An 18,134-nucleotide genomic window follows, 5' to 3' on the forward strand; every position below is an offset into this window, starting at 1 on the left:
ATAATAGCCTGTCAAAACAAATCTGTTTTCTTCATTTGTGTGTGTGCAGAAGTGCATTCTTACTGCTTTTTGCCCATCTCTAAAGTTAACAATAGAAATTGCATAAGGTAGCAAAGCTTTTCTTTTTGTCAATGCCATCAGTGCCTCTCTTCTTGAAAATCAGAGGTGTGAAAAAAATCAAGCAAATAGCCTCTTATTATATGAAAAATGTTCCTACATAAACACATTCATCATTTTTTTATCTCGTCTCTGGTGATCGGAGCTCCCTGCGTGCGTTCCGTGTGCAGAAGGACAGACATGGAGCTGCTACCTGTTTTACTGAGACGAGACGCGAATGCTTACATTTCCACAATCCTTTTTCACACGTATTTTATACATTTTCAGAACAATAGTCTCAATGGCTCCATAGCCTAAATAAAAGGTCTCCATTTCGTGTCAAGCAAAAAATGTAAATATTTCCTATTTCTTTAATCTCACGTAGTAAAGCAAAACAGAGAGGGAAAATCAGTAAGCTCCGTGGCTTAACTTCCAAGCAGTTTTCTTCTCAGGGAAGTAATTTCCCTCAGATGAAGTAGAAAATAAAGTGTGCTTAGAAGTCAAGAAGGAACAGAATATTAACTTCTTTTTAATTAAGAAAAATAATTATGTAAGTAGTGATAAAGAAAAGCTGTTAGAAATAACATAAAAACAGGATGTCAGTTTCTGCAGTATAAGAGCAAAGTAGAAGGAAATTTTCATGGTTTTCTTTAATGGAACAAATGTAGAAATAATAACTTCTACAGCTTTTGGCTTTACCCCGTGACTAGCATCTCGTACTGCCCAGGATGCTGTTTATATCAGACCGAGTTCTGTGTTTTTCTCACGGTGACATGTAATTTGCTTGGTGGGAAATTTCCTTCCGTTCAGAGGCTCATTATGGGGAGAGGGGTCCTTCAGAGGGCTGCTCTTTCTTCATCTTCAGTTGTCACTGAGAAATATTAAAAAACATACTGTAAGGCGATACCAAATTGTAACAGTAATACATTGCACTCATTTTTCTCCTAATGCGTATTGCCTTTTAAATTAATTCTGAATAAGGTTTGATTTCAGTAAAAATCATAGAAATAGGTATTGCACTTTTTCACTATTAAGTAATTTTGAGAGGGTCGCTCCCTTTATTTTCCTACGTACCAGCCCTGTAATTAGTCCTTGACGTAAATGCAGATTCAGAGGAATGGAAGTGATGGTAGCATGCCTCTTACGTGGGATGTTATGTAAGCATTAGCATTAGCTTGTCAAATGCTATTTCCACATACCCCCGTGTAGACCCACTGAACAGAATATAGGCATAGGTACGTCCTCTATCAAATCTCTAACCCAGAGAAACGCGCCCTGTTACAGCACAGCCTGGTGCCAATCGCCGCCTCAGTAAACACTGCCACATCACCATGACTGCTCTCCGAGAATTAGCAATGAGTTTGTTTATAATCAAGTTTATCAATATTTATAAAGTACTGTACTTAGGGGGATAATATATTGATAAAATACAGTTCTAAAATGCATTACATTTCCACATTATATTTAATGGCTAAAAATACATGTAGTGGGTGTGGAGTAATAGGGGCCATACCCCGCCCCCACAAACAGTTTCTTTATCACCCCATCTGCTACCCCAAATGCTAACTCTCAGGAACACCACTGCTTTGCAGCATGTTTTATTATTCAAGCTTTGGTGGGAGGAGAGCTGCAGAAAGAAAGTGTTAACTGTAGAGGAAGGGAGGGTCAAACTAAGACCCAGAATAAGCTGTATTGCTCTACTAATGCCAGGACAGTGGCACAGACTTCCACTGGACCTAAACTGGCTACCAAACACCATTAGATTATGTTAAAACCTGCTAGAAAAAAAAAAAGGAACGGTGAGAAGGAGGTCTGAACACATTTGTCAAAGAATTAATAAAGAGGCTAAAGGTATTTATGTAGGCAGGGAACATATGGAAGAGGAACAAGGCAGACTTTGAGAAGAAATTATTTAGCTTAATTAAAAAAAAAAACACCAAAAAAAGAAAAAAAAATCTCCCCCCCTAAAAAAATATATATATTAAAAAAACAAACAAGCAAAAAAAAAAAAAAAAAACCCAAAAACAAAACAAAAAAAAACTCCAAAACAATCCCAGCAGAACAAAGACAAAAGAAGGAAAAAATGAAAGCCTGCACTTTTTTCACATTACCTTTCTATTTTTTCCAAAAGGAAGCAGTTGGGTGGGGCGTGATCCAAAGTGCACAGAAGTCAAGCAAAAATTCCTCTGGAATTTTGGAAAGAAAGAATGCTGCTAGATAAGTATCAAATACTGATGAGTGTTAATGGGGGTTTTAGAGACAAAGCGTCCAGTTTGAAGCACTTATTGGCGATGTCTACACTATCACCACTTGCCAAAAACATTTCCATCACTGTAATGGTTGGGCTTTATAAGTGATTTCCAACATTTAAATCTATCCAGCTCAGAGCAGGTGAGGAGGTGGCTGAATGTAACTCATTGAGACAATTTTGAGGATGACATTTTTCTTAAATAAAAGTCAAATTCAGTATATGATTTCATCTGGGGGGGGGAGGAGAGGGAAAGCAGTGGGGAAAAGTGCAAAAGAAAAAGCAAGAAACTGAAAGCATTTTTTAAATATATAAACAAAATTTTAAAATGTGATTTTTGATCTTAGTAATTTTTTCTTTTAAAATTGACCTACTTAATTGATATGGAAAAATACTGACAGAAAGCAAAGTGCTCTGTTATAGGACAATTCCAATTGTTCAGGGCAACAGAAAAGTAATGATAACTCTGGTTATGTGATTCATCTGCCAATCTGAAAATGCTGCTACTCATACTATTCTCGATTAGGTAACGCACCTTTAGCCCAAATGACTAACCAATATTCGGGGCCTCGCTGGCACATGTCTGTTAGGATGTGAAACTGACAATACAAGTCAGGTTTTCCTTCCAAAAAATGCCATTTATTTACAATAACAACATAAAGATCTTCCCTGAAATCAGTCAGAACAAGCAAGGTGCGGTTTTTATATTTCTAATTGCATTGCCTAAACAGATACCATATGTCTGGGGTGCTGCTTTGTCCTCTAAGGGTTCATTGTGTTTGTTGCTGTTGTTGTTATATCTACTTTCTTCTGTCCTCAGATGTTACATAGTTGTACGTTGGTGTTTATTTTTATAGAATTGATTGGCCTTTATGCTAAAAAGTACAGCATGCACCAGTATATGCAAGGGTCAATATGTTCAGTGAAAAGAAGCTTTGACTCCTGAACCTACAGTAATTGTTCACCAAGATGTCAAGGTGAGGAAAGCAAGCATTTTACCAGAATGTATTAGTAAGGTGCCTGTCTCTAGTTCTTTTCACCCGTAAAGATGCTGGTGAGAGCTCAGATTTAGAGTCAGTCCCAGGTAATGAAGAGTTTATGTGATGGTTTCTTTCTTCTGAACTAAAACAGGACCTGGGCAAGATAGAGGCTGTATGTGTGGAAAAACTACAAGTCGACATTAGAAAGTATGGAAAGTTCAGTCTTGGTGAACTTGACCAAACAGCGTCCTGTTAATTTTCAGGATAAGAGCCTTTTACTGTTCTTCTTCCTTCCCCCACTGGATAATCAAATCCTAGTATGATTAAGTCAGGTTTTAATTTTCCGTGCCAAAAGATTCCATATTCAGAAGCGATCATTTATGAAGTACTATTAAAAGCCAAATTCTGTTTTATCTATACGGCCTTTCCTCAAGTGAATGTACTCTCTCCTGCTGGTTGAGATGTGTTAGCTGACACTCTTCATCACCAGAAATGGCTCTGGACTGAGTCATGATCGAGTATGGGATGTCCTATATTGGGATGGCTGTGGTAGTTTCCTGCCCACGCTGCAGATCAGTTCAGACAGAATTGCAGCAACAGAATTGCAAATAAGATCTTGGCATTTGTGTAATAAACTTGAGCAGTTCAGTTACTGCTTTCTGAGAAGAGCCAGCCCTGTATTCTGGACAGGAATCTCTAGAGAAGCAAGAAGAAGAGGGATGTGAAATTCTGTATCTTCCTCAACATAAGCCATCCACGCTTGTGAATCAGATCACCATGCTGTCTTGACTGCTGTGGTATGTATCCAGCAGGACACTTTGAAATGAAAGATATTGTGTGAGCTACTATGTGAATGAATTGAAGTTAGGAGAAACAGCTATTTGGTAATCTTTAGACAATGATTTTGTACATGGCTAGTCTGAGATTCACAGTTTATTATTCCAATAAATGGGAAATTTGACACAATAGCGAAAACAAAGAACGCTTCAAGTTTCAAAATTAAGGAAAATAGTAGCACATTGTCACAGAGAACATGTGTGCAGTGTTATGGTTTTATAGGAAAAGGAATTAATCATTCCAGACACAGTCAGTTTAAAGTATGACACAAACCTCGTTTTGCAGAATTTCAGGCTCATGCAGGAAAGACTTACAACTGCACACAATGACTGGAAGGAAAGAAACCGTTGCTGGTTACCTGGAATACTTAAGCATGACATTCCCAACTCAGTAGGGAAGGAGTGAGACTCACAAATTGTCTGCTATCTAATTGTCTCTTGGCTCAGCTTGGGAAATGCAAATAGAACTAGACTGCAAAAATTGGTTCAAGGAGCCCTAACAGGATATCAAGCACTAAGCAGTATACAGCAGATGGTAAAAGATTTTTAAAAAGCAGTCTTCTTGAAGTTCACAATAGTCTAGGGAGTTAGAAAATGGCAGGTGGAGCAGGAACTGTAACAGGTTATAAATTGTCAATAATTTCCTTTTCAGTGGCAATGAAACTGCTCTTGAAATCACCAAAAGGTTATAGAGACACACTGTAATTGGAAGACACACACCTCAAGTGAGAACTGACACAAAGATGTAACAACTACAAAAACTGCAGAGGAAGAATGTAATCTTCCGAATTAGCATTTATGAGCTAATGAAGAATTATGATCAGTCCAGAAAATCTTGGACCTAGATGCATCTAAAGGTTGCACAAAAGAAACACAAACTACAAATTAAGATGATTAAACAGCCTATCTTAAGTACAAGGGACATAAGAACTTTGCACTTAGACACTTTGACTTGACAACTGAAACAGATAACGAAGCTCAGAAGAAAAGCACTGTGTGACAGGAGGCTGCATCTGCAGAGTACTGAGTGATGTAGAGGACACAGTGTGTACACAAAAAGGTCTAGGATTTTATCTGCATTAGGTACGTGTCTGATTTACCAGCTACCTCCACTGACTTCTTCAGTCTCCAACAAAATGCTAAGAAAATTGAAGGCACGACTCTCGCCAATATCCTAGTTGAAAAAAATAATCAATTCTTGACTACAAATAACTGTTAACGTTTGGTTGAATTGGTTATTTTCTGGCCCCTTATCCTCTTGCTATGGTAGGCAATTGTCTCCTTTCCCTATGCTTCAAATCAACCATTCTGTCTTTGGCAGAACAAACATACTGGCAGGAGAAATTAGAAAAGAAAGTGAAATTACTGTTGTCAAGCAGATACAGAGTGAGTTGAGGATGCTGTAAAGTTTCAAGGAAATGGAAAAGAAAATTACAATGTAATTATCTTGGTTGGTCTGCATTTACATAGCCTGGAACAGTAGCACAAAAGGCAGATGTGAACTTTCCTATTCATCTTAATGGAGCATTAACAGCAAAACGTAATTATGACAACTTTAATGCTAGTAATGTTAACTGTTCCATTACTGAATTATATACCAGACATATCCATTGCAGCACCACTTTATTCCTTTAGAACTTTCTTGGTATTTACTAACATTTCATTCATCTCAAATGACTACTAAGAAAAATACTGCTGGAGCCTGCAAAATGTTTAGAACCAGAAAGGCATGAGAGGCAATTCAGAATCACACATAAAATTGTTGCTTTCAGATCTTTTACTTAAACTGCTCATTGATCCCTGATGTTTGGCTGTCACAATACTGTTTTTTTACTACAGAGAAATCTGATAGCTTCAGACTTTCTTCCCCTTCTGCTCTTATAAGCTCTTTAAATATTTAGAAGTCAGTTTGAGACTTTCGAAAACTTCCAGTAAAACTGGACTCCTGACAAAGAAGAATGTCACACAGCTATAGCCTAGAGAGACGAAGGTTAAGAGACCGAGGTCTCAGAAACCTGAGAGTTTTTACTCTGTGGGGTAATAACTTGCATGAATGGGTATGTTTGGAGAAGTGCCTTTGCAAGTTAGCAGAAAAATATTCAATTCTCTGCCTTGATCTTCTATCACAGTAACAATATTAATAGACTAAAGCAGTTTAAGTCTTCTTATCTTTTTATCTCAGGAGCTGGAGGTAGACAATAAATCTTCTTCCTAGTCCTTATTTAAGGGTTAGCCATTGGGCTTACTCCCTTGGCAAGCGAGAGTCTGAACACAGAGGGATTTTCAACTTTCATTTAAAATGTCTGATAATTTGGACAGAACTATCAGATAAGTCAGAAGAATCCATCCTGTAACAACCTCAACACAGCAGGTAAAGGAGAGAGAATAAGCATGGGTTATCTGGAGCACTGGAAGAAATCCCACTGATGACTTCTAGTTGCTATACAAGCTCGTAGATTAAGAGATGATGCTCTTTGGGAAGCAAGGTCAAACAAATTGGCAAGAAACAGATAACAAGGCTGTGTCAGAGGAGAGAAAACCTTTGTAGATCAGTAGTTTCCTGTCAGCAGTGTAGTGACTTCATTATAGACCACTTATGTTTGTGTGTGTGGATGTGTATACACGCATGTGTAAGCACAAGTAAATGTTAATTTCCTGGAGATTCCTTGACTCCCTGAAGGTTGCAGAAGAAACCTAAAGTGCTTGAATTTAGTGGGCGGAAAGTGGGTTAGAAATAGGACAGTTTATCAAATTATGGTGGTCCCATCCCACAGACTGTTGTCCTTTCTTTGCAAGCTGTATAAATTCAGCCTTCAGCTACGTTTCCAACTTCAATTCCTTGTCACATTTCTTATTCCTGTCTCTCTGCGCAGCCAATGGCAGCAGTGCCAATCCCCCAGTTGTTAAATCTATCCGAAAGCTTCCCCCCTCCTACTTTATATCACCCTAAAAGTGATTTTTGCAGCCTCTCCTCCAGAAAGAGTGAATTTGAACACAAAGATGGAATATTTGAGCCAACGAGAGAAGTAAAAAGAGAATCCTTTGAGTCTTTTCTTTAACTCGCATTACCCTATGCACATTAAAAGAAGGAGGATGTCCCTTTAAATAGTTTGGGAGCCCTCTAGTGATTCTTGTTGCCTTTTGCTGAAGAAGTGCTGAAATCCTCCCCCGTTCCCATGGAGGTAGGTGGGGGAGCCTTGGCACACAGCTCATGAACCCAATATTGCCATCCCATGGCCCAGCGTTAGTTTCATAAATCCTTAATGTAGCACAGAGAACCAGAGTAAAGTGATTTCCTTTCTGCATCCACCTCTGTTTGTCCATTTCGTTCACCTCTGACATTCCCACTCTGCACAGTTTCAAGAGCTTTGAACTGTGGCAGCCCTTTGCCCCAGTTTGTGAAGGCCTTCCAGGGCAGAGCCCCAAGCACATTTGTGCCTGCGTGTGCTGCAAAGCCTTCCTCCCAGTTCATAAGAACCAGAGTGTAAATCCTGAGCCTTCAGATTATGGTGGGAGCTGAACTTTTTGCAATTCTACCATTACAAGCTGGAAGCTCTTATAAAATATATTTTTAGGAGTCCTATTGAATCGCACAGTATGTAGCATAATGTAATCAATACAAGAAGCTGCATATAAATAATCTGTTTGGATTCTCACACATTTTAAGATGAGAGAGGGCACCATTCCCAGCAGTACTCCCCCCCTCCCTCAGAGTTCACACCTTTTATGGGGGAAAATGATTGTAAAGTATTCATTTAAGCCAATAACCAAAGCTTATGTTATTCATTTCTCGGTGATATACATAGTGCTCTTTTTGTATACTATTAACTGTGGACATATGTTTTTCATTTGACTATGTTACTTACACACACAATTCTTTTAAAAAATATGTAAAATATAACAGCTGCTGTAAAAAAAAAAAATATTTTTAGATCTCTGAAGAGCATAGCGAGCTGCAGCACACAACAAAAAATGGTTTGGTCTTTGTAATGTGCCCATAGTAAAATACAGAGGAATTTAATCCACTTGGTCAGCTCCCTGAAATGGTGTGAATTGACACAGTTATAGATGACAAAGTGCTTCTGTGGAGTTTATTCCCTGGCTGTAGCAGAAAGGTCTCGACCGTTCACTGCATCAAAGAAATGATACAAACAATGGATCAGCCAACTTTTAAAACAGCAGTATAAAAGCAATTGTAAAGGCACCAACTGTATCATCTGAGCTCTGCTTTGACATTGCTGTTTTCTGATGGCAAAAATATACCTATTTCCTGCCAGTGTAAGTGAGAGATTAAGGAGTAAATATAGAAAACCTAAAGTTTGCTTTGGATAAGAAGTTTTTTTTCTTTATGAATTATTGAATAAATCAAATATCCTTGGTTCTCATCCCAACAGAGTGTGATGATTGCTAGCTTGAAAAAAAGTAGCAAGAGCAAACGTTGGCAAGAGTGAAGCATTATAATGTGATGGCTACAGAGATTCAGAGATAAGAAGGATTGTCAGTTACAGTAAATGCTATCAGTGTTGGTAGAAGATATTTAAACTGTAATTCTACCCAGATTAAAGTATTCAAGATGGTGTTCATGGGTTGAAAGCAACCTCTGCGAACCTATTCTAGGGAACAAATTCCACCACCAGGTAATGCATAGATGCAGATTATTCTGTTGCCACACTTTTGGCTGCTACTGTGTGAAGGAATGGCAAGTATGGAAAACTGCCAAAACTGAATGTCTTCTTCCTTCTCTTCCAGTTGGTAAGACAGGAGAACTAAAAATTTTTTTTTTTTTTTTTCCTTTTCTGAAATCAGTTATGTGGTATCTGGAAAGTAGGATGAGAAAACAAAATCTTTTTGAAGATCACAGTCAGCCAGTGGTAAAGAACATACTGGGGAGTATCCTGCTTCCAGGGGAGCACTGCCATCCCCTGCAGCAGCTGCAGCAATAGGCTGCAAAGGTTCTGCTAGTATTTGGTGGGGAGTCACAGTCTGTACCAGGTCCTGCTCTGCCAGGTTCTCTTAAAGCACCTTGTATCATCCAAGCTATATGTCTAGAAAATGGTTCTCATTTATTTGTGTGTGTGCGATTTTTTCTCTCTGCTACTTTCCTGTTTCCATAGTGCCAAGCCCAGTGTGTTTAGAAGTGCTCAGAGCATCCAAAGCTGTAGGCAGGGCCTTTGAAGCATTTCTGTTCAGCTCTAGTGCCTAGACCGTACTAAGCTGTGCAGACATCCTTGAGTACCGTCAAGACAACTTCTTTAGTCATATGAAGCTGCACTAGTGATATCCAGCTGGCTTTCCACTAATTTTTGAAGTACTTGTTCTACGGCAACAATTTTATAATATTACCTTTAAAACCATTGAAATTCAGCTTATTTAAAATCCTTTGTTTAGCTTAATGTGGATGTCAGACTTCCCACATAACAGTTGTGACATCTGTATCCTCATTCCGCAGGCCGACTCTGATGTTGGCTGGAAAGTGGTGTAATTAATCACCGCCAATATTTGGAAAGGCAATATGGGAATTTATCTAGGGAATTTTGGTTTTCATTGGAACCAGAAAGTCTGTGATCACATTAGATATATTTATTTCGCTTGCATAAATTTTGCACTTGTTATACATTAAATCAAAATAATCTTCAAAGTCATCAGGATAATTGTAATGCTCTTTGGTATTTGAAAACTGGCAGGTTCCAGGTCTTCACAAAAGTTCTTTCTTACTTTAGTTGTGTTTAAGTGCTATTTAATGAATAATGATGGCGGCGTAGCATTTCTTGTAAAGTAGCAATCTTGCTGTATATTCATTTTTTGCTGTTGTACAATCTAGTTTTTTGATCATAGGACATCTATTTGTGAAGCCACTTTCAGTTTCTGTTTTCTTAATAATATGAATTTTGTATCCAGTTTCTGCACTGTGTTGAGCTACTGAACTCCAGCGCTGCTTCTGGCCAATAGGAAGTTGTCTGCAATCCTGAGCTTTTTGTGTGAGTAGATTTTTTTGTCTGAGCAGTAACTTCTGTTGAATCCATACCCATAGTGTTGCTGTTTTCTGTCATCTCAGAAGTTTGAAAGAATGGCAGATCAGCTTGATTTCAGTGCCAAACATGTGCTATAGCAATAGCACTCATCCGGATTCAGTCATAAGATGGAGACAAAGAACATGAGGTAAAGTTTGCTGTCAAGTTTGGCCTATGAAATTTATAAACCTCTGTCAGTGATCCAGTGATCTACTTAAACAGCATGGCAAACTACGTGTACTAAATTAGAAGTGGATCTAACTTGCCTTCAGGCTTGTGCACTTTGCCTGCAAATGTGTATTTACTACAGCATCTCTTTGGCAGAGGATATATACACAGCAGCAGCAATCAGGGATCAGCTTTCCACTGGCAGATTGCAGCTGACACATGGGCTGAGGAACTAATACACTCATTCCACAGTCCAGAGGATAACACTGAACAGTTTGATTTTTAAAATGAAAAAACAATCTGTATATGTATTTTGTTTTGGGGGGAAGGCGATGGGGGAACAAACTGTCTTTAAATTTTATGTGGATTTTTCTTTTACATAAGGAAGGCAGAAATGTGAGAGAGAAATATTTGCACTTCTGGTAGATTTCTCAGCTTCTGCATTTCATACATGCAACATACGTTGAATATTTTAGCTGGGATGAAGCAAGACAAAGGCAATTCAGGGTGAATTGCTCCCAGCAAGTACAAGTGCATCCATAAGAACATCTGGCAGAACAATGGAAACCCTGTATGGAGTAGTGCTGAGGTACAGAAAGCAGGACAGAGAAATCTTCTTATCACTTAAGCAGTAGCGTTGTTCTGACTCTATGCTTTTTTCAATAATTGTATTTTAAAGAAAAATTGCTGATTTTATTGTATTTCATTCAAAGCAATTTGGTTTTGTTTGAACATAGCACGTTTTTCTAGAGAAGAGGAAAGAGAAATGAAGTTTAGTTCTTTATCAAAGTAAGCAGAAAAGCTACAGTCATCAAGAAAACAAGAATTTTGAAAACATTTCGTTCTTTATGTCACTTCAATTTAAAATTGTAACAAGGATTGCTGCTTACTGCTCAAATTTTCTATGTCAGCAGCACATGCTCATGAACGGACACTTTAGATTTTAAAGTACATTTCCAGTGGGATACTTAATGAAGTCCTGGGCAGTGCAGAGGGCAGGATGCCATAAGTGCACTTCAGGAAAAGCTGCAGAGTTTTGCCAGGGACCATGGCATCAGCTTTTAAGTCAGGGGGAGAGGCTGAGCTCCTTAACCACATGGGAGACTTACCAGTGCTATGATTGCCAATCTAATTGTTATTTGGGAAAGCTGTGGAGGTTGAATGTAAGCTATGGAGCTTTGGATTGTAATGAGGAACCAGAAAAAATCCTGGTCAGAGAGGAGTTTAAAATATACTTGAAATCTACGTTGTATTTACATTGCAGAGCAGATCTTCAGCTCTCAGAAAGGAAGATACCCTGTTTTGCTAAGTGAAGGAAACTGAGGAAGAGGGACAAACTTATATTTCCGAAATACCACAGTGAGGAAAACTGGAAAAGTTCCTTAGCTGCCAGCTACAGTAAAGACTGCAGTACCTGAAAGTTGTTCTATTCTCTCACATTAACCCTACTGAAGAAGTACCAAAATGGGATTCAAGCTCAGTACACAAATCAAAAGGCTGATATGATGCAGATAGTGAACGATTTTATGATTTCCCATTTCTATAAAATTTCTTCTTTCTTTTCCTCTGATATCTGGCATATACCTTTTAAAATTGCCTATAAACTGCCCACTGGATTTTTGTACAAGCAAAACCTGTGGAAGTTTGGAAATTTTATATTTTTTTAACCTACATTTTAAAACGTCAGAAATTCATATTAGTGGCTAAATCCTCAAGGTGCTGGAATTTTCACCCTTTAAATGCTCTAAGAAAAATTGATTTTCCATTAGTTTGCATAGCTCATGACAAGGTGGGTACTGAAACATAAATGAGATTTGGAGAATATCTTAGTGACAAAAATAATAAATTTTCTGCTAGAATGAATAAGATTATTACACCTGTAGCCAGTCAACAGTGGATTTTAATATGCAAAGTAGCAAATTACCTTATGCCCATCACCATTCCTGAGTTACTGCAGCTGAAATCCACTGAGACCATCCTAACTGGAAATACTGTTGGAATTGGTGGCTGGTAGGGAGTTTTGCATCTTTGACATTGGATTTCTTCTCACGCTTCCTGAGTTATGATCATGTGCATTTGCTTGCCTAATTGTTATACTTATTTTTTCTCCTCCATCCTTGTACATCACTGTTGTGTAATGCTGTGCAGTAAAGACGAACTATTGGGTGGGGCTTCACATGTGATGGATCAGTTATTTAATAGTACATTTTTTAGACTAACAAGGGCACTCAGAAATCTAAGCAAGCACTTTTATATCCCACAGCTTTAAAAATCCCCATTCTACCAAATAAAAATGCAACGTTAGAAAAAAAACAAAACAAAATTAGCTTTTTAAGATATGAGTAACTTTTAGTACCACTTCACAATAACTATCCTTTTTTTTTTTCTCATCAGAGTCCAGACAACGCTTTTCATCTCTGTCTCTCCTGTATATTATTTGTGGACTAAATGATATCACCGGCTATGGCACTCATCTTTTGGAAACAATTCTGGATCTGCATATTAATCATAATAATTTCTAGCTGAAATGCCCAAGAGCCTCAGAGACACAGACATTCTGCCTGGTTTTGTGACATATGAGCATATATGAAGAAGCCAGTCCCTATCCCCAAAAGCTATGAGTTCAGATCAACAGAGAGACTGGAACTGAAAGAGAAAACCAGAAAAAAATGAAGCAATATTAATAGATGAGTTAGTTGTTGGCTGGCTAGTGTAGATCTATTTAGAGGTATCAGGACAAAGGAAAGTTTGAAGGAGATATGTGAAGATAGTGGGGTGTTTTTATCAGTAAATAACCATCTACTTTTAAATCAGAACTTCACCCTGGTAGTTATGACTCCCACTTCCACAAGTTATCAGAAACACAATCCCTGCCACTACTGTATTTCCTGCGTAAAGCACATTGCTATTTTACAACTGATATGTGAAAAAGAAAGTGATGAAAATTCAGTGGCACTGATCCATATTTTTTGTGTCTTGGTCTTTTCCAAAAAACTTTCTGTCATTTTTGAATAGCAACAAAGATTCCTTCCAACTTTTTATTTCTAAAGCAGCTTTTCCAGCTGATAAAAATGTTAGGAGAAGACCATGCATGAGGGCAAGAAAACTTACATTAACAACACTCTCGTTTTTCAACAGAGAACATACTGAAATAAGATATGCAGTGGCAGAATCTGGCATAATACCATACATTAATCTCACAAATATTTTTGGTAACGTGTTTCCTTCTCTAATCCCAGCTGCATTAGAATCAAAGAAATAAATGTTTACAATATAACTTGGAATTTTCTAATCTTTTCCTGCTAATAAAATCATTTTTTCATGGGCTCTGATTTAGCACTGTCTGGCAGTAATATACTTTGTGTAGTAACAATACTGTCATTCCACTTTTCCACCTGGATGAATAAGCTAATATAACTGAGAGGTGCCTCGTTGAATCAATGTAACATAGTATAATGTAACCATTTTCCCTCCGAGCCAAGTCTGGCTCAATTTTCGGTCTTGGAGGAAAGGTATGGTGCTCTGAAATTAATTTTGTGGATCACGTTTTAATTTTCCATTCAAAGGTTATTTACATGGTTTTAGGTTGAATTTGTTTGTGGCAGGTTGAGGTCAGATGCAAGGAGTAGTACTAAGTACTTCTGGCTTGACTCTTGGTTTGCTCTGCAGTATGATGTCTGTGCATTTTCTAAATGACAATGAAAACTATTTCTGCTTCTATTTCTATTCTCCTACTCAATGTTGTTAGCATCATTCTGTGTTTCTTATTCCACTTTAAAAATTGTTACTGAAAACTGATCCAAAAGATAGGGCATGTACAGCAGCTGTTCAAGAAACTTCAGACAAAAAAAGTGCAGAAGGACACTTCCAGTCCTGACCATCCAAGAGAGAAAAAGGCTTGTTGTCATCTACACTGCTTGTCATGAATAGCTGAGAACTGTTGAAAGGCAGCATAAGCTAACAAAATCTTGTCTGGTTTGGTTTGGCTTGGTTCTGCCTCCTGCTGGCAGTGAAAAAAATAAAAATAATTAAAAAAAATTTGTATTTTCTGTGCACCACACTTTTCAGCTGTTTTTAGGGCTTTTGTGCTATCAGAATGATGCAAATTATTCCTTATATGAAATGCAGGCATTTCTTGAACTTCTCATGCAGTCCTTGTTGATTGGTGCTAGGTACCAACTGAAGGTCTGAGGGATTAATATCCCTCCACTTTTTCTCCAGATCATGGTGTAATGTGACTAGAGGTTCAGGTGGTCAGGCAAAAAAACAGCATATGCAAGATTTGGAGGCTGTGTTTAAGAGCAGATCTTAATCATTTTACCAGCTAGGATTATTATCTTCCAAATATTCATAGCTCTATCATAAATATATAGATTTTCACATTTTCCTAATAAATGAATGAAAAATACCTTTTGGGGAATAAAGTGATATGTTTTTAAGACATTTGTTTACTTTTCTTGTAAGCTCCTGAGATGGCTAACATACTAGTTGTTAATCACACCATCTGTTCAAGCAGTGTTTGACTAAATGAATCAATTCATACTTTTTCTTCTTAAAGCAGTTTTTTACAGAACAATATGTTTGTGTCTATTACCCCATCATTTGGCAAAGTAATATGAGATATTTTAATTTTCCTATTTATTGTGCATGGATTTTCAATCTCCAAATATTTTTTTAAAAATATGCATACAGCACAGAAAAGCTGTGTCTATTGATTTCTGTAGCACTGCAAACAGTGGAAAAATCTGTTCCATTCTGCTGTCAAATTCCAACCATCTGATTATATTTAAATGACTTATTTCAACATGTTACTTTTGAATGACCGTCGTACAAGCCATTCCCAGCTCGTACCGAAGATGGCAGTGGTGCACAACCTAGCTTCTGGTGCTTATCCTTGAAGAATTATTTCTCATATTTGTATTAGAGGTTCCAGGAAAGAGCAAATTAGAGGATGACGATCCTGCAAGTGGGAATGGCATCCCTTTGTAGTTGTCTTTGTTTTTATTTACATAATAATACATTGTTTTAATTTACATAATTGCAATCAGAATTTGGGCTAAATAAGGTAACTGAAGATTAAAAACAGTAGAAAAATCTCCTTGAGCTTTACACTAAAAGTTAAATGGATCACTTTTGAACTTTAGGACTGCAACCCGTTTGTTTTCATGTGTGCTTCCTAGTTTCAGTTGAAAGCAAAATCCATCCATGTCTTCACATCACAGTTTTCATTGTACTGACAAATCTTGGTCATTTCTGAAGCCTCGTCTGAAAGGCTGTAAGTTTCAAGGGAGCATAGGTCATTTCCGACCCACAGAAGCTGTGCACAAATACACCTGGATGAATTTCTGACTCTTCCTTTACCTTAAAGCACCATTTTGGAGTTCACCCTAGCATAAATTCGAAGAGGAATGCCGGGCTGAGCACCAGTAAGAATCTGGCAGGTAGTTAGTAATAAAACAAAATAAAATGAATAAAAATGATGATTAAAGCCACAACACTAATAAAAAAAAAAATTAAGAAAAAAAGTACTTCAGTATACTATAAAGAGTAATCTCAAAGGAAGACTGACTGGATGACTACCCTTTTCTTCGTAAAATATTGACTGGAGAGCTGGGTCCAGAGAGTGGTGATGAATGGAGTTAATTTCAACTGGCAACCAGTCACAAATGGTGTTCCCCAAGGTTTGTTATTGGGGCCTGTCCTGTTTAATAACTTTATTGATGATCTGGATGAGGAGATAAAGTGTACCCCCAGTAAATTTGCAGATGACACCATGTTGGGAGGTACTGTTGATCTGCCTGAGAATAGAAAGATCCTACAGAGGGATGTGGACAGGCTGGATCGCTGGGCTGAGGCCAGTGGGATGAATTTCAACAAGATCAATTCCTGGGTTGAGCCAATGCTACAGGCTTGGGGCAGAGCGGCTAGAAGACTATGCGGAGGAAAAAGAGCTGGGGGTGTTGGCTGACACTCAGTTGAACACGAGTCAACAGTGTGCTCACATAGCCAAGAAGGCCAATGGCATCCCGCTTGCATCAGAAATAGTGTTGCCAGCAGGAGCAGGGAAATGATTGACCCCCTATGCTCAGCTCTGGTGAGACCAGGCAATTGCGTTCAGTTTTGGGCCCCTTGTTACAAGAAAGATACTGAGAACTTGGAATGTGTCCACAGAAGGGTAATGTAGCTGGCAAGGGCTCAGGAGCACAAATTTTTTGGGGAGTGGCTGAGGAAACTGGGATTATTTAGTCTGGAGGAGACTCAGAGGAGATCTTATGGCCCTCTACAACTCCCTGAAAGGAGGTTGTGGCCAGGTGGGAAATCGGTCTCATCTTCTGACTAACTAGTAATAGAATGAGAGGGAATGGCCTCAAGCTGTACCAGGTGAGATTCAGGTTGGATATCAGGAATAATTTCTTCTCCAAAAAAGTGGTTAGGTACTGGAATGGGCTGCCCTGGGAGTCACAATACCTGGAGGTGTTCAAAAAACATGTAGGTGTGGTACTAAGAAACATGATTTAGTGGACAATATTGGTGGCAGATGGACAATTGGACTAGATGTTCTTACTGGTCTTTCTAACCTTCATGATTCTGTGATTCTGTGATTCTATGATTCTAATCATTCATTGTTATGATGAACTGAGCATAAATTTTGATACCACGGTGATACCGGAGCTAATAACAGTTCCTAAGTGCTATATCTTATTTACAAGAGCGCTTATGAAAAAGTAAGTGCTTTTCCTCACTGCTGTGATATCACTATCCTTTATAAGAGAGGCAACTGTGTCTTCAAAGGTAAATGTCTATTAAATCTTTTAAAGAAAAGAGTTCTGAAATAGTAGCTCATTCAGATTCTGTTTTTCAACCTGAGTCTTAAAGTCTAAATTCATATATTGGCAGGTTACTTAACCAGCAAATGTTTATTAAGTTAATGAATAGTGCTGATGAGATCTAAATAGAATCTTTATCATCCCTTGGTTTATTAGGTTTTATTTATTCTTTTTTTTTTTTTTTTTTTAATTCTTTGTAGCAGAGATAGAAAGTAAAAGAGCAAATGTGTCTGGGAAAAGACTTAACATTTTCAGGCTGTAAATTGTAATGTAACTGTAGTGTTGTGCCAGTGGAACAACGTTGTCTGGATGGATTGTACGTAGAGGAGTCTGTAACGTAGGCTTCAAAACCAGTGAGCACCTTATGAACTAGGTTCATAGCCTTGAACTAAAGGTGAACTAGAAGCCATGGAAATGTATGAAATAATAGATTGTTTTCTCAAGTGTCCTGATAAGGTAATAAGCTGCTGACTTATTTTACAGAAAGTGGAGATTTTGTATTTCTTCTGTTTTAATTACCAGCTAATATTAGTCTCCTCAATGTATTGCATAAATTATTGTGAGTTAATTCCTCTGAGAAAAAGGATTATTTCTTGGCATTCTGAAGACAAAAGAAGACATTCCTTCACACTCCCAACCCCAATTCAAATCTAAATATTTAGCATTTAACAAACTTGATCCACTACGTTGCTGTGAATCACAAGGTTTATTTGACAATGGAGGGGCCCATACCTTCAACAGAAGAAAAGCACAGTTTCATGATTACTCTTACAGTCTCAGTTAGGTGTTGCTTAAGTTTCAGCCACTATTCACTCCAGTCCTTGTAGTATTAATGTATGGAATTTATTTCATGTCATTAATTTCCTGTTCTGGAGAGACATTGTTCTCACATTATTGACGACGAGGATGTTTCATGTCTTCACACCATTCCTAATGGCTCATTTCTAGATATAGAGAAAGGCAGGCAG

At 37.9% G+C, this 18,134-nt stretch overlaps 1 long non-coding RNA gene across 1 annotated transcript in view; it reads left to right on the forward strand.

Annotated features, from left to right (window-relative positions):
• LOC146543988 (uncharacterized) overlaps window positions 1-14,600 on the forward strand; it is a 48,160-nt gene extending 33,560 nt beyond the window's left edge. Inside the window, exons 3-4 of the long non-coding RNA XR_014884471.1 lie at window positions 10,059-10,138; window positions 12,734-14,600. This is a non-coding gene — a long non-coding RNA (uncharacterized LOC146543988). The remainder of the gene's footprint in view (window positions 1-10,058; window positions 10,139-12,733) is intronic.
• The last annotated feature ends 3,534 nt before the right edge of the window (window positions 14,601-18,134 follow it).

This window comes from Meleagris gallopavo, chromosome 7 (genome assembly GCF_905368555.1).
Source record: "Meleagris gallopavo chromosome 7, MGAL_WU_HG_1.1, whole genome shotgun sequence".
NCBI classification, from domain to species: domain Eukaryota; kingdom Metazoa; phylum Chordata; class Aves; order Galliformes; family Phasianidae; genus Meleagris; species Meleagris gallopavo.